This window comes from Salmo salar, chromosome ssa24, assembly GCF_905237065.1.
Source record: "Salmo salar chromosome ssa24, Ssal_v3.1, whole genome shotgun sequence".
NCBI classification, from domain to species: Eukaryota; Metazoa; Chordata; class Actinopteri; order Salmoniformes; family Salmonidae; genus Salmo; species Salmo salar.
The window spans coordinates 12480823-12494867 of record NC_059465.1 but is presented as its reverse complement, the minus strand read 5'-3'; the positions used below and the strand labels follow the sequence as shown (position 1 = coordinate 12494867).

Here is a 14045-nt window from a genome sequence, read left to right as displayed (position 1 = left end):
TGGCTGTTTTATTGACATCCATCACATCAGGCCGTGCAGGAAGGCAGCCGTTCAGTAGTTCTGCAGTTTAAGTGTTGGAGGAGATGTCTTCCTGCACTGCCTGCCAACTACAAGCCATTTGAATCAGTTGTCAGACAATATGCTTAAAAGCCTTTAAAAAAGTGAGTGACTGCATTGTTACATACCCCCTCCCCACACAATACATTTAATATCATATGCGCACTTATTCTTTCAGAATACCCATAGCATAGCTGTTCTAATGTAGCCCTATCTTATGAACAGGGGAAATATAACTGCTTTCGCATTCAACTCTATACTTTCATTACCTTTGAATTGAAAATGTATTATGCGTTCTTGTGTAAAGTGATAAATCTTGTCAGCCCAGTCCTTTTATACAGCACACTGTCTCACTTAGTGTATCTAGGATACTATTTTTACCACTTGAAAGCATATTTTGCAGACTACACAAGTCAACAGGATGTGTTTTTTAAACCTTATGAACCTGTTCACTTATCATTATTTCCAGAAAGCTGATGAGTATTGTTTTAATTATGCGGTTCAGAGTTGATAAAGGCAGTCTTGAGTCTTGTAGTCGTCCTTGTTGTCCTCTACATGAAGGGACAATTTATAGAGAGACATTTTTAGCTCCCGTTACACCACTAGACCTGCCTGTGAGTGACATATGGCAATTCCTATCGTAGCTTCAGTGTGATCAAACAAATAAACATCATCTATAAATGGTTTGTCACTGCTAATCAGGGGAAGAGTATCTGCTGAGGTAGCGCTTAAAGAGGCGAACAAAGCTTAAGTTAAAAGACATTGATCTGTGTGGGGTTTTATGGTGCTTCTGCGTGGAAATGGAACATGTCACTTTCCTATTCCCTCACGGCTGCATACTCACACAGAGATGTAAACAAACAAGACCTCCCGGAAGCTGCTGCAGCCCTTTGGCTCGAGCTGTCAGTTTAAGTCTGGTGGAGGGAAGGAAGGATGGAGGACGCCCCCTCTTCATCTGTTCTTTATGGAGAGAGAGCAGGGGGGGGAGAAAGAGAATATTATTGAGAGTAGGAGTAGGATCGAGAAAGGTTGAGAGAGGAGTAGTAAGTAAAGGAGAGGAGAGAGGGAGGAAAGTAAGAAAAAAAACCTAAGAAAGTGCACAGGAAGTCTGACATTGTCAAGCGCCTGCCCTGCCTCCCTATCTGATGGTGTGTGCTGCGCTGCAGTGTGGTGGAGCCCTTTGGGCTGCTTGTGGGCGGACTGACAGAGGGTTCGGCACAGGCTTCTGGGGCCATGCAGGAGCCCTTATCAGCAGGTGCTCCGGGCTCTGTGGTAGGGCCTAGGGCCTGTCTGAGAGAGAGACAGGGAGGGAGAGATGAAGGCAGCCGGTGTGGGAGGAAGGAGGGTGGTGGAGGGTTGGAGAGCACGCAGGCAGGCAAGCACACAGAGAGAGGAGGCACAGATAGCTGGGTTATCTGATGGTCAGCCCTGGGCTGTTATCACCATCTCCTGGCCTCGGGGGGGTTGTTATCTGTCACAAGGCACTAAGAGGTAAAATCCCAATCTCTCTTGACTGTTTGTTTTCCACTTCTATAGGAGATAACACCTCCACTATTTCCCTACCATATGTCTTTGACGCTGCCTGCCAGGCTGCTATATCTAATGCTGCCTGCCAGGCTTGCTATATCTAATGCTGCCTGCCAGGCTGCTATATCTGAGAGGCACATTTGAGACGTAAAATAAGACATGGTTCAGATTTAGACTCAGATTTAGAAATTGGAGCTTTTGGAGGACTGAGGCCGTAGCAAATTGTAATGGTTGTTATAAAGAATATATTGTTGGAACAGACTATTTCTATGTACATGTTGGCATGTATTATTGGGTAACACTCAAACACTCCTTGCAGCCAAGATTATAATAAATTGTTCCAAGTACATTTTTGCGGTACTAATTCCAAAAACAGTCAACGTAAAAATATATCCACAGGGAAAAGCACACGCAGGATATCAAAGTTATATCCTTAGTATTTTCATTTATTTAGAGCCAACACATTAACACCCAATTTTGATATCCTGCCTGTGCTTTTCCCTGTGGATATATTTTTATTGGGTAACACCCCTGGATCAATCTATACAGGCGTGCATACAGTACGTAGGTGTAGATTAGAACGTGCAATATGGTAAGTTCTCCATTTTCCATTGGACTGTCGTACACAAGCTGTATACATAGATTTTCTGAGATTTTTTGTTTGTTGATGACAGTACCCACCCCCACCGTCCATATCCATCACCCCTTACACAAATTTGTTGAAAACTTGACTGTTGACAACAGGCGATATGTAGCACAGCCACAGAGCACCGCTATCAGTCTGAGGTAAAATGTGAAATAGTTTATCAGGTCCTGCTTCCCTCTCCTCTCCTCTCCTCTGTGTTCTGCTGGCTTCATTATAGTGCCACCCATGTTGGGAAGACAATATCTGGCCCATTTCCTCAACTGTTCGCTACCTGCTTGTTTTTACAGGGGAGAGGAGAAGAAGATGGGCCCTGGCCTAGGTTTGTCTGGTGATTTATCTTTCTCTCTGGAGCCCTCGATAAAAACCTCCAGTCCTCTTCTGTGCCTCGCTCGGCGAGATAGGCTTTAAGAGACGGAGGAAAATGTCAAAATATCTTGGTGCGTCTATCTGCTCTTCCGATCTTCTCCGCAGGCTTGAAACGGAGCCGAGGAGGGAGACAGTTCACGAAAAAAAAACTAGCTCCTTTTCCTTTTCTCCAGATGAAGCGATTGAGCTTCCCCCAGCCTAGTCCACTGAACCACTGAAGGCCCAGTTTTTTTTCTCTTCACATTGAGAGTAGATAGACTGTGCTCTGAGTTCTGGTAGGTTTTGCGGTTTATGGTCTATCAGTTGCATTTACACTTTTCTTGTTGGAGGTTACAACTTTAGCTGGTCTGTCTAGATTGAGCTGGAGTGCTTGCAGCTTTCAGACACCCCTTTCATATTACCCTGCTCTGGCTTATTTAATCGTATTTTACGCTAGTTGAGTCTACATTCAAACACAGCATTCGCAAAGTCATCTGTGCGTTTCTTAAACAGCTTCATTTAATTGATTTGGCACTCATGACCTACGCTTTGTTCCAAATAAATGTCCTTGTCTCACTGATGAGGTAAAAAATAAAAGAATGTTCTTTGTCAAATACAAGGATTATTTCATTTAATTATAATCGGCACTATTAAAAAGCTTCACGCTTTATTTAACAAAACGACACAGATTAAATAAACCGATTGTTATAAAAGCCAAGGAGGGAAATTGAGGGAAAGGATACATCATATTTCATGTGATTTTACTATAAAACAATAAATAAAATAATATCTCGCTCAGTGAACATAACGTCACACGTTACCCACCGATACAGTACATACCCCTATGAGCTGTCTTATAGAGAAAGGCCCTTTCCTTTCCCCTACAATAAAACTCTCTCTCTCTCTTTTTCTCCCTCTCCAAAATAGATTTGTCTCACCTTTAAATTCCCACATCCCAGACCCCTGAGTGTTCGGCCGTAGTTTCCATCATCTTGCAGGTGTCTAGCTACATACCAGCGGCCCCTGCCCATGGTGAAAATTAGTAAAAGAAACGAATAGCCCAGCAGGACAGGGTTGGAGCCCTGACATTGTCCACCCCTTTGGTGGAGCGTTATCTGTCAGGGACGCTTCATGAGGGCTGTCTGGGTTGAAAACCCTATTTGTTTATCCCTGTGTGTGGGCCAGCTTCAGAGCAGGGGCCTGCTGCTCCCCTCTCTCCGGGGAGCCTGGCTGTTGCCGCTAGCAACAGATAAAAATGGCTGTTAACCACAGCAGGGCCCACAACACATCAATCATGTGCTCCAGATAAAGGCTTTAGGCTTCTGGAGGCCCGCAACTCTGAATGGCGGGGACTGACAATCCCCTTTCCAGTGACTGCACAGCCCCTATGGTGGTGGGATGGAGGGGTGGAGGGGGGCACCCAATCATTCAGTGAGAGGAAACTTCATTTTCACCCGTGGACAGCTTCAGCTCCGTTTTGTCCTAATGGAGATGCCATTTAAAATCCGCCAACACAAAAGGTACTCTGGGAGAGGTCATTTGAATAAAAAGGCGACATGGTGAATTAGTGTAGGCCTGGCCTCAGAAACCGTCGGCATAGTTCACTTGTTCTAAATGAACTCTTAATTGCTTTTGCCCACTTGCCTTTGCTCTTAAGGCTTTGCTTAAGAGTTGTGGAGTTCGGCATCACTGCATACCTGCATATGCCTTTTAGAATGAAATTGAGATCAGTGATTGAAAAACAACTTAGAACTAGCTTAGAGGGCTGTGAAGTGATTTTGGCCCTGTGGTATTTTTCACTAGAGGTGATTTTAATGGTTCATTTCAGCCCTTTCTTTCTCAATCCAAGTAGAAATCCAGTAATGGCATTGGTGGTCAGAGAATGTACAAGGCTCTAAGTAAATCGAATAGATTCTAAGAAGAATTTCAGTGTTCTCATCAACCATGTTAGTTATTTGACATTGAAACACAGGCAGAAGCCGTAGGCATAATGCAAATAAGTATTTGTTTTTCCAATACAGCCCCCCACTCTCTCTTGGTCATCAGTCTTGATTTGTCATAGTCGATGCCCCCCAACTCACATTGGCCCCACTAAGAAAAAGGGCTGTCCGTAATGTACAGTAACTAAGTAACGATGCTGTCAGGATTTGTATACCGCTGGCTCTCCACATTAACTTATATGGCCACTCTAGACAAATAAAGTGATAATTCCACTCTATCATATGTTACATACACCACAATCAAGGCCCAATTACATGCTACTTTCATTTATAAAAGCTCTGAACGCAGACTTGAATGCTTTAATGAGCGCTGTAATGAACGCTCAGGGTGTTTGGCAATTCTCCTAGATGTTACTGTGGCTTTTATGGCCCATTATAACATACAATTTGCATCAGCAAATTACAATGCTCGATATCATTATCCAACCGTAGACCTGATCATAAATTAAACCTCCAATTACAAACCTCTATCTGCCTGGGGAGTGATTCTTTGGCTGCATTCTCACCGGGGGAGAAATGAAGGAGAGAGAGGCGGAGCGAGAAAGAGAGAGAGTGGGAGAGAATAGCCTCCAATGTGTTGTGAATAACTTACTTCGTCAGTCAGAGGCATTCATTCCCATAATCGGCCCTGGCTCTTTCTCTCTGCCTCCTCTCCTCCCAGCTCAAAGCTCAGAGGCCACATTAAAAGCTCATTAGTGCCCAAGCGGTGGCCATCTTGGTCGAGAGGTTGTGTTGCAAACTCTTCTAACCAAAAAAAAATCATAATTGGCTATAGGTGGGTGATGACGTGGCAAGTGGCAGCGTGATAGGCACAGCTTGTCCGATGAATTAATCATAAAATGTAGGATTAGCTGATTAACTGCGAAACAAACACCCTACAAAACCTATTTATTGATCAGCATTTTGATATGCTTGAAAAAGAATCAGATATATCTAAGCGAACAAGAGAAGACCTCTCCTTGGGCTCTGCGAGCAAAACTGAGGGGAAGCCGCCATCTAAATTTCCAAATGTAACATTGGAGAAGGAAAAGTACCGTGGACTCCCTAAAAGACACTACGGAGAGGTTATGGTATGATAATAAAACAGTGAAAGCGGAATTACTTGATCTAAAGTACAGAAGTATGAAGAATAATATTGTCATAATGGGAATAAAGGAGGATGAAAACAAAAACTGTCAGTCAACTGAGGAAAAATTAAAGATTTTCATGAAACCTAATCTCTAGATGACGAACGAACAGGTGGATGCAATTGATTTTCAAAGGGCACACCATTTTGGTGGCAGAGGAGAGGGAAGGCCCCGTCCGATAGTAGCTAGGCTAACTCACTAAAAATGAAGATTGCCTTACTACATCAGGGTAGGGAACTGAAGAACACCCCGTTCTCTATTAATGAACAATTTCCCCATGAAATAGTGGAGAGACGACCTGCCCTGTACCCCACCTTCAAAAGGCTCAGAGATTCTCAAGATGCGCTGGTCTGATGAAACCAAGATTGAACTCTTTGGCCTGAATGCCAAGCGTCACGTCTGGAGGAAACCTGGCACCATCCCTACAATGAAGCATGGTGGTGGCAGCATCATGCTGTGGGGATGTTTTTCAGCGGCAGGGACTGGGAGACTTGTCAGGATTGCGGCAAAGATTAACAGAGTAAAGTACAGAGAGATCCTTGATGAAAACCTGCTCCAGAGTGCTTAGGACCTCAGACTGGGATGAAGGTTCACCTTCCAACAGGACAACGACCCTAAGCACACAGCAAAGACAACGCAGGAGGGGCTTCGGAACAAGTCTCTGAATGTCCTTGAGTGGCCCAACCAGAGCAGACTTGAACCCGATCTAACATCTCTGGAGAGACCTGAAAATAACTGTGCAGCAATGCTCCCCATCCAACCTGACAGAGCTTGAGAGGATCTGCAGATAAGAATGGGAGAAACTCCCCAAATACAGGTTTGCCAAGCATACCCAAGAATAATCAATGCTGTAATCACTGCCAAAGGTGCTTCAACAAAGTACTGAGTAAAGGGTCTGAATACTTATATAAATGTAATATTTCATTTTTTTTCCTTTTTATAGAATAACAAAAATGTATAAAAAATTTTTTGAAGACTGCAGTAAAATAGGAAATCCAAGGTTGTTTTTGAGTTTCAAATGATATGGCCTAATTTTTGGTGGATGTACAGCAAATCGGAACAAATAGAATTTAAGATAAAACAAAATAAATATGAAGAGATCTAATGTAGGGCTAGGATAAAAACCTGTCTAGGTTCTTTACTGGAGTAGGCCTACACAATCCTATAATAATTGGCATCATTATCTTTTTATAAAAAAAAAATGATCTCAAGCTTAATACTGTGAAGGCTATATTATTGTTCTGATACACACTGGCAAATGTATTGGGTATTGTCAACAGGGTTGTTGTCTCTATTAGTGTGCGGCTGGCTGGTTAACACTGGGTTAAACTGATTAAAGTTAATGGTAGAGCCAACACAATAACTGGCTTATGGAAGCACTTCTCTAAGCGAGAAGTATATTATATTTTTACACACGATATATACACAACCTTTTTATCTTTCGTTCGTAATGTTAGAAGCCTATGTGTAATACAGCCGAGGTGAATTTTGTTTTGTGTGTGTGTGTGTGTGTGGGGGGGGGTGGTTTTACAGGTTTATTCGCCCTAGATTGTCGTACTGCATGTGCTTCGTTGCTATCTTGCCATGGCTGTGTCAGGGTAGGTTGTAAGTTCAACTATCCCTTCATGGGTCGTGTGAATCCATTCATGGGTAGTGTGATGCATAAGACACATATTAACTGGCAGTCATTAGCGGCTCTTAAAATGTTCCTTTTTCTTTCTTCCTTTTTGCCAGAATTTAACAGAATATAATAAGGACTACATATGTCTCTCTGCCAATAGGCAGCGTGCATGTAATTGACATTAAGAACTAGTCTTGCAATATTATGTATGACCTTTTCTCTCTCTCCATTTTTTAAATATTTTTTCGAACAATCGGATTAAATGAACTGAGCAGGCTGGGCTGACATGCTTATAGCCTTTTCTAGGATTTTCTTAATATGTGCATGAATCTATAATATTATGCTGTTATTATTTCTATTATTATTGTTATTTCATTTTTCTGTTTCCCATATTATTTGGCTAGTTTTCTCTTAAAAACCATCCTCATAGACATGCAATAGACATATGGGGCTTTGAATGTGTGAGTGAAGGGTGGGAGTGTTGAACTAGGTTATCGTGGGACTGCCCATATTTCCCTCTGGCCTACGCCAATTGCCGGCCAAAGGTTTGCTTAGGACGCAAAGTTGCGTCAGGAGTTAGGTAGGTGGTCTGATGATCTGAAAGACAACAGACCTCCTAGATAGAGGGGAAGGATTTAGTGTGTGGAATTGGAGAGGACAATTGGAGGTTTACACAGTTGCAGCTACAGTATGCTTAACAGTGGAAATAGTATGGTACAGCTACAGCACCAGTCAAAAGTTTGGACACACCTACTCATTCCAGGGTTTTTCTTTATTATTACTATTTTCTACATTGTAGAATAATAGTGAAGACATCAACATTATGAAAGAACACATATGGTATCACATAGTAACCAAAAAAGTGTTAAACAAATCAAAATATATTTTATATTTGAGATTCTTCAAAGAAGCCAACCTTTGCCTTGATAACAGCTTTGAATCTGATCTCCATCAATTAGGACTGGACATTGATTCATCAAATCTAAAATGTTTGAACATTTTTGCTCAATCTTGCATGCTTTCTCAAACAGCTGTAACTGTATATGCATTCGTAAATCAGTCCTTTGTTGAGCTGGGCTCTGGGATGTAACAACCGTTGAGCATCTGAGCTGATGGTTGATTGTGGGGAAAAGAGGTTAAGTGTGTAAGAGTGTGTGTGTGTGTATCCCATGTATCTGTTGCAAGGGGGAGTTAGGGACCATATAGGATGAATCACAATAATTGCTTGACAAAAATGTAATGTAATGCAACAGCAACCCTGGTAATAGGTTCCTTTGCATGAACTGCCGACGTTATAACGCATATTGATTGTTAGTGATGGAAATGAAGATACGCAAGATTTTTGAATATATACACTACTAGTCAAAAGTTTGGACACACCTATTCATTCCATGGTTTATCTTTATTTGTACTATTTTCTACATTGCAGCAATTCGACCATGAAGGCCTGATTCACACGGTCTCCACAGTTGATGTTGAGATGGGTCTGTTCCTTTAACTCTGTGATTCATTTATTTGGGCTGCAATCTGAGGCTGGTAATTCTAATGAACATATCTTCTGCAGCAGAGGTAACTCTGGTTCTTCCTTTCCTGTAGCGGTCCTCATGAGAGCCAGTTTCATCATAGCGCTTGTTGGTTTTTGCGACTGCACTTGAAGAAACTTTCAAAGTTCTTGACATTTTCCGAATTGACTGAATTGACCTTTTTGTCTTAAATTTTACCAAATAGGGCTATCTTCTGTATACCACCCCTACCTTGTCACAACACAACTGATTGGCTCAAACGCATTAAGAAGGAAAGAAATTCCACAAATTAACTTTTAAGAAGCACACCAGTTTTACCCCCCTTTTTCTCCCCAATTTCGTGGTATCGAATTGGTAACAGTCTTGTCTCATTGCTACAAATCCCGTACGGACTCGGGAGAGGCAACGGTTGACAGTCATGCGTCCTCCGAAACACAACCCAACCAAGCCAAGCCGCACTGCTTCTTGACATAATGCACATCCAACCCGGAAGCCAGCCGCACCAATGTGTCAGAGGAAACACCGTACACCTAGTGACCTGGTCAGCGTGCACCGCACCCAGCCCGCCACAGGAGTCGCTAGTGCCAGCCAAACCCTCCCTAACCCGGACGACGCTGGGCCAATTCTGCGCCACCCCATGGGCCTCCCGGTCGCGGCCGGCTGCGACAGAGCCTGGGCTCAAACCCATCACAGCTAGCACTGTGATGCAGTGCCTTAGACCACTGCGCCACCCGGGAGGCCCACAGGCACACCTGTTAATTGAAATGCATTCCAGGTGACTACCTCATGAAGCAGGTTGAGAGAATGCCAAGAGTGTGCAAAGCTTTCATCAAGGCAAAGGGTAGCTACTCTGAAGAATCTCAAATATCAAATATATTTTGATTTGTTTAACACTTTTTGGGCTTACTACATGATTCCATATGTGTTATTTCATAGTTTTGATGTCTTCATTATTATTCTACAATGTAGAAAAGAGTAAAAAAAAAAAAAAACTTTAATGAGTAGGTGTGTCCAAACTTTTGACTGGTACTGTATATACACAGTGTATATATCTGTCTCTCTCTCTCTCTCTCCATTTCACTCTCTCTCTCCCTCTAGCCTTTAACCCGATTATTCACTGAAGGGAACATAATAAATAGTTGGGATTTATTATGCCGCTGCAGCTTATTAATTCAGCGCCACGAGTGTAGTATTAGTCTGTGGTGTTTCAAGGTACAGATACACATCACAGCAGCCTTATGTCATGTCCGTCCCCTCCAGGTATTCACTGGAAGCCATTTCAGATCTGTTAAAAATAATACATCTTTGTGATTTTGAGGCCCTCTTTCATGAGACAGCACAACTTACCTTGAATGTACATTGTTCAATCCTTCCTTCCCACATGTGAAGACATCTTACTGCGCCGCTGTGCCTAGCTATTGAAATCCTCTCTCCGCCTCGTCTCTCTCCCGAGCTCCATAACGATTGTTTCGGGAAACAAACAGTAAAAATACCTGTGATGGCTTCTGTTCTCTGTAATCTGCGACCTGTGGCCAAATCTTACCGAGAGAGGAAGAACAAAAGGCGCTATGCAACAGATAGCTGCAGGCTTGGAGCAGAGCGGAGCTGAGAGCAGACCTCTCCTGTGAAACAAAAGGCCCGCGGGCCTCACCGAACCCCGAGAGCACCCACCACCGCGTTAACAAAGCCTGAAATTACGGAGAGCCTGGGGCTGGCACTGCTAAAATGTTTCTTTTATGGCCCTGGTGGATTCCAGCGTTGGGATTTCAGGGGTGGAAAAATGAACGCTGCCTGCCTGCCTTTTGCTGTCTCTGATTTTAATACAGCGTTTTTCTCATCTCTCTTCCTCACCTCGCTCAGTGCGACTTTCACACACTTCCTTAGCTCATTTTAAAGGCACTAAAACCCTGGCCTTTTAAGGGTGTTCGTGATGGTAAATAATGAATAACTTTAAGGCCTAAAATCTTAACGCCTTTAGATGTAATGCAGGCTGTAACTTTTGTTGCCGTGCCACACAGTTCAGTGGTTTGTGGCGAGGCCTTATTTAAGGTTACAAAATAAGCACACGATGATAGTACTACATTCCATACACATAAACACCCCCTTGGAATTATCTGGCTTCTTTCCCCCTCCAGATACTCATCAGTGCCAATAATTTCCCCTCACATAAGTGTGTGGTTCGCAAAACCATACAAAAAGTTAGTAAATAGGTCATGTTCTGCCATTTGTCTTCGAATCACTCGACGAAACCACAATTTCTTCCATCTGAGCCCCTGAGCCTTACTTCTGGGACTCCCAGCGCCAACACACTCGCTCATTTGATTTTCTGTCACGTTTTTTTTTCTTCTTTCCCTTACCCCATGTATGACAGTCGACGTAAAACAACCACCCACACCCCCTCTCTCCCCCCCTCCAGAATGTGTCTGGCGGAGCAGCAGGTAAAGTGACAGATTACAGGAGGAGCGGTATAATTATGCTTCCAGCTGATCCTTCTCTGTTTATGAGGAAAATAACTGTTAATGACAGTGTTGTGCTGTCCCCTAAGGCCAAGTCCTGTAGAGTTACAGTAGTCTGGGGAGGAGCTGGAGGAGCCTGGCTCGCTTTCTTCATCAGCTTCTACTTCTTTTTTTTATCTCTTTCCCTCTCTCTCGTTTCTATTCTTGAAAAAAAAATATATATAAAAAACTACAAAAAAAGAAGAGCACAGGGTTGCGGTTTTATGGCTCTCTCTCACCTCGTTCCACTGTGGTTTGGCCTGGGGCTAACAGATGCGACGAGCAGAGCAGGTACAACCCAGATTTCCTGTCGTGTGTGTGTGTGTGTGTGTGTGTGTGTGTGTGTGTGAGGTGTATGGGCGCTCACAGGCGCTGCACGAGGCAAATAACAGTGGGCCTTCGAAAGTTCACCTTCGTAGTGTGCAGTACGCACATGCAGGCTAGCTCGTGGTAAGGGGGCCCTGACTTTCCACTGCCTCCCCCACCACTTCCCCACACGGTGAGAGGCTCTGACCAGCCAAGCCATGGCATCTTACCCCCAGGCCCTGCATGATGTATCCCTCCTATGTGCTTTCACACACGCTGGCCAGATCTGATCTCCATGATAGGAGTGGAGTTTGTTTTTAGATAAAGGAGCTTAAACATAATCACAGGGTTTCCATGTAGTCTTTAACCAGTGGCATTGTCCCACTGGCAGATGCCTGATCTCACAGTGTAAAGAGGCTGGATGGCTTGCTTTCAGCAGCCTCACTAGTCACTGTGTCATTATTGGTGTTATTTGACTATATGGAAATCGCTAGTCTGTCAGTGTAAAGCTAATGTCTGTGTCTCTGGGTAAACCAGACAGACCAGAAAGAGACATGATTTGTCTTTGTCTCCTCAAAGGCCCCATGCACATGTTGATATGAAACCCACCTGTTTCACTATCTCTCATCTGACCAAGATGTGCCCTTGCTTTGTCTTTGAAGCCTTGATGAAATAGAAATAGAGATCCTACTTTCTGATACAGTCATATACTTCCCGAATAATGTGAGAAATAGTGTTTTGCATTTCTTGAGTGTTTGAATATCAATCATTCATCAGCCTCGCCCACAACGGTCCTCCATGTACAGTGCCTTAAAGTATTCACACCCCTTGACTTTTTCCACATTTTGAGACTTTGTGTTACTGGCCTACACACAATACCCCATAATGTCAAAGTGGAATTATGTTTTCAGAAATGTTTCCAAATTAATAAAACATTTAAAGCTGAAATGTCTTATAAGTATTCAACCCCTTTGTTATGGCCCAACCCCTTTGTTAAACCAGTTACAGAGTTTAGTGGCTGTGATAGGACGAAACTGAGGATGGATCACCCACATTGTAGTTACTCCACAATACTAACCTAATGATGTGAAAGACGGAAGCCTGTACAGAATAAAAAATATAGCAAAACATGCATCCTGTTTGCAATAAGGCACTAAAGTAAAACTGCAAAAATGTGGAAAATAAATTAACTTTATGTCCTGAATACAAAGTGTTATGTTTGGGTTAAATCCCTTACAACACATCACTGAGTACCACTCTTCATATTTTCAAGCATGGTGGTGGCTGCATCATTTTATGGGTATGCTTGTCAAGGAATAGTTTTTTGGGGGGGATAAAAGGAAACCAGAATAGAGCTAAGCACAGGCAAAATCCTAGACGAAAACCTGGTTCAGTCTGCTTTCCAACAGACTGGGAGACAAATTCACCTTTCAGCAAGACAATAACCTATAACACAAGGCCAAATATACACTGGAGTTGCTGAGTGGCCTAGTTCAATTTTTTACTTAAATTGGCTTGAAAATCTATGGCAACACTTGAAATGGCTGTCTGGCAATGATCAACAACCAACACAGAGCTTGAAGAATTTAAAAAAGAATAATGTGCAAATATTGTATATTCCAGGTGCACAAAGCTCTTAGAGACTTACCCAGAAAGACTCACAGCTGTAATTGCTGCAAAGGTGATCCTAACATGTATTGACCCAGGTGTGTGAATATTTATGTAAATTAGATATTTATGTATTTAAGTTTCAATACATTTCCCAACATTTCTAAAAACATGTTTTCACTTTGTCATTGTGGGGTATTGTGTGTAGATCTGTGAGAAAAACTATAATATTTAATCAATTTTAAATTCACACAACAAAATGTGGAATAAGTCATCCTATTCCCAATATTACAAAGAGTAGTCATGTGAATCTATCCCACTCAGGTAGGCCTATCCCCTCTAGGAACCTAGTCCACTCCTAGGTTGGCCTATCCCCTCTAGGAACCTAGTCCATTCCTAGAGAGGTCTATCTCCACTAGAAACCTAGTCCACTCCTAGGTCGGCCTATCCCCTCTAGGAACCTAGCCCATTCTTAGAGAGGTCTATCTCCACTAGGAACCTAGTCCAGTCCTAGGTCAGCCTATCCCCTCTAGGAACCTAGCCCATTCCTAGAGAGGCCTATCTCCACTTGGAACCAGCTCACTCCTAGGTCGGCCTATATCCACTAGGAACCTAGCCCACTCCTAGGTAGCCTATCCCCAGTAGAAACCTGTGCCATTCCTAGGTAGGCCTATCCCCAATGGAAACCAGGCCCACTCCTAGGTAGGACCTATCCCACAGAATCACATTGTCCCCAGACCTCCTACATGGGCCCTCAACCAACCAGAATCACATTAAAGATTCATGTCCA

The 14045-nt window shown here is 43.0% G+C and overlaps 1 protein-coding gene across 9 annotated transcripts in view; it reads left to right on the top strand.

The window, feature by feature from the left end:
- Positions 1–14045, top strand: part of LOC106585083 (autism susceptibility gene 2 protein) — a 380813-nt gene that overhangs the window by 159278 nt on the left and 207490 nt on the right. The window lies entirely within an intron of this gene.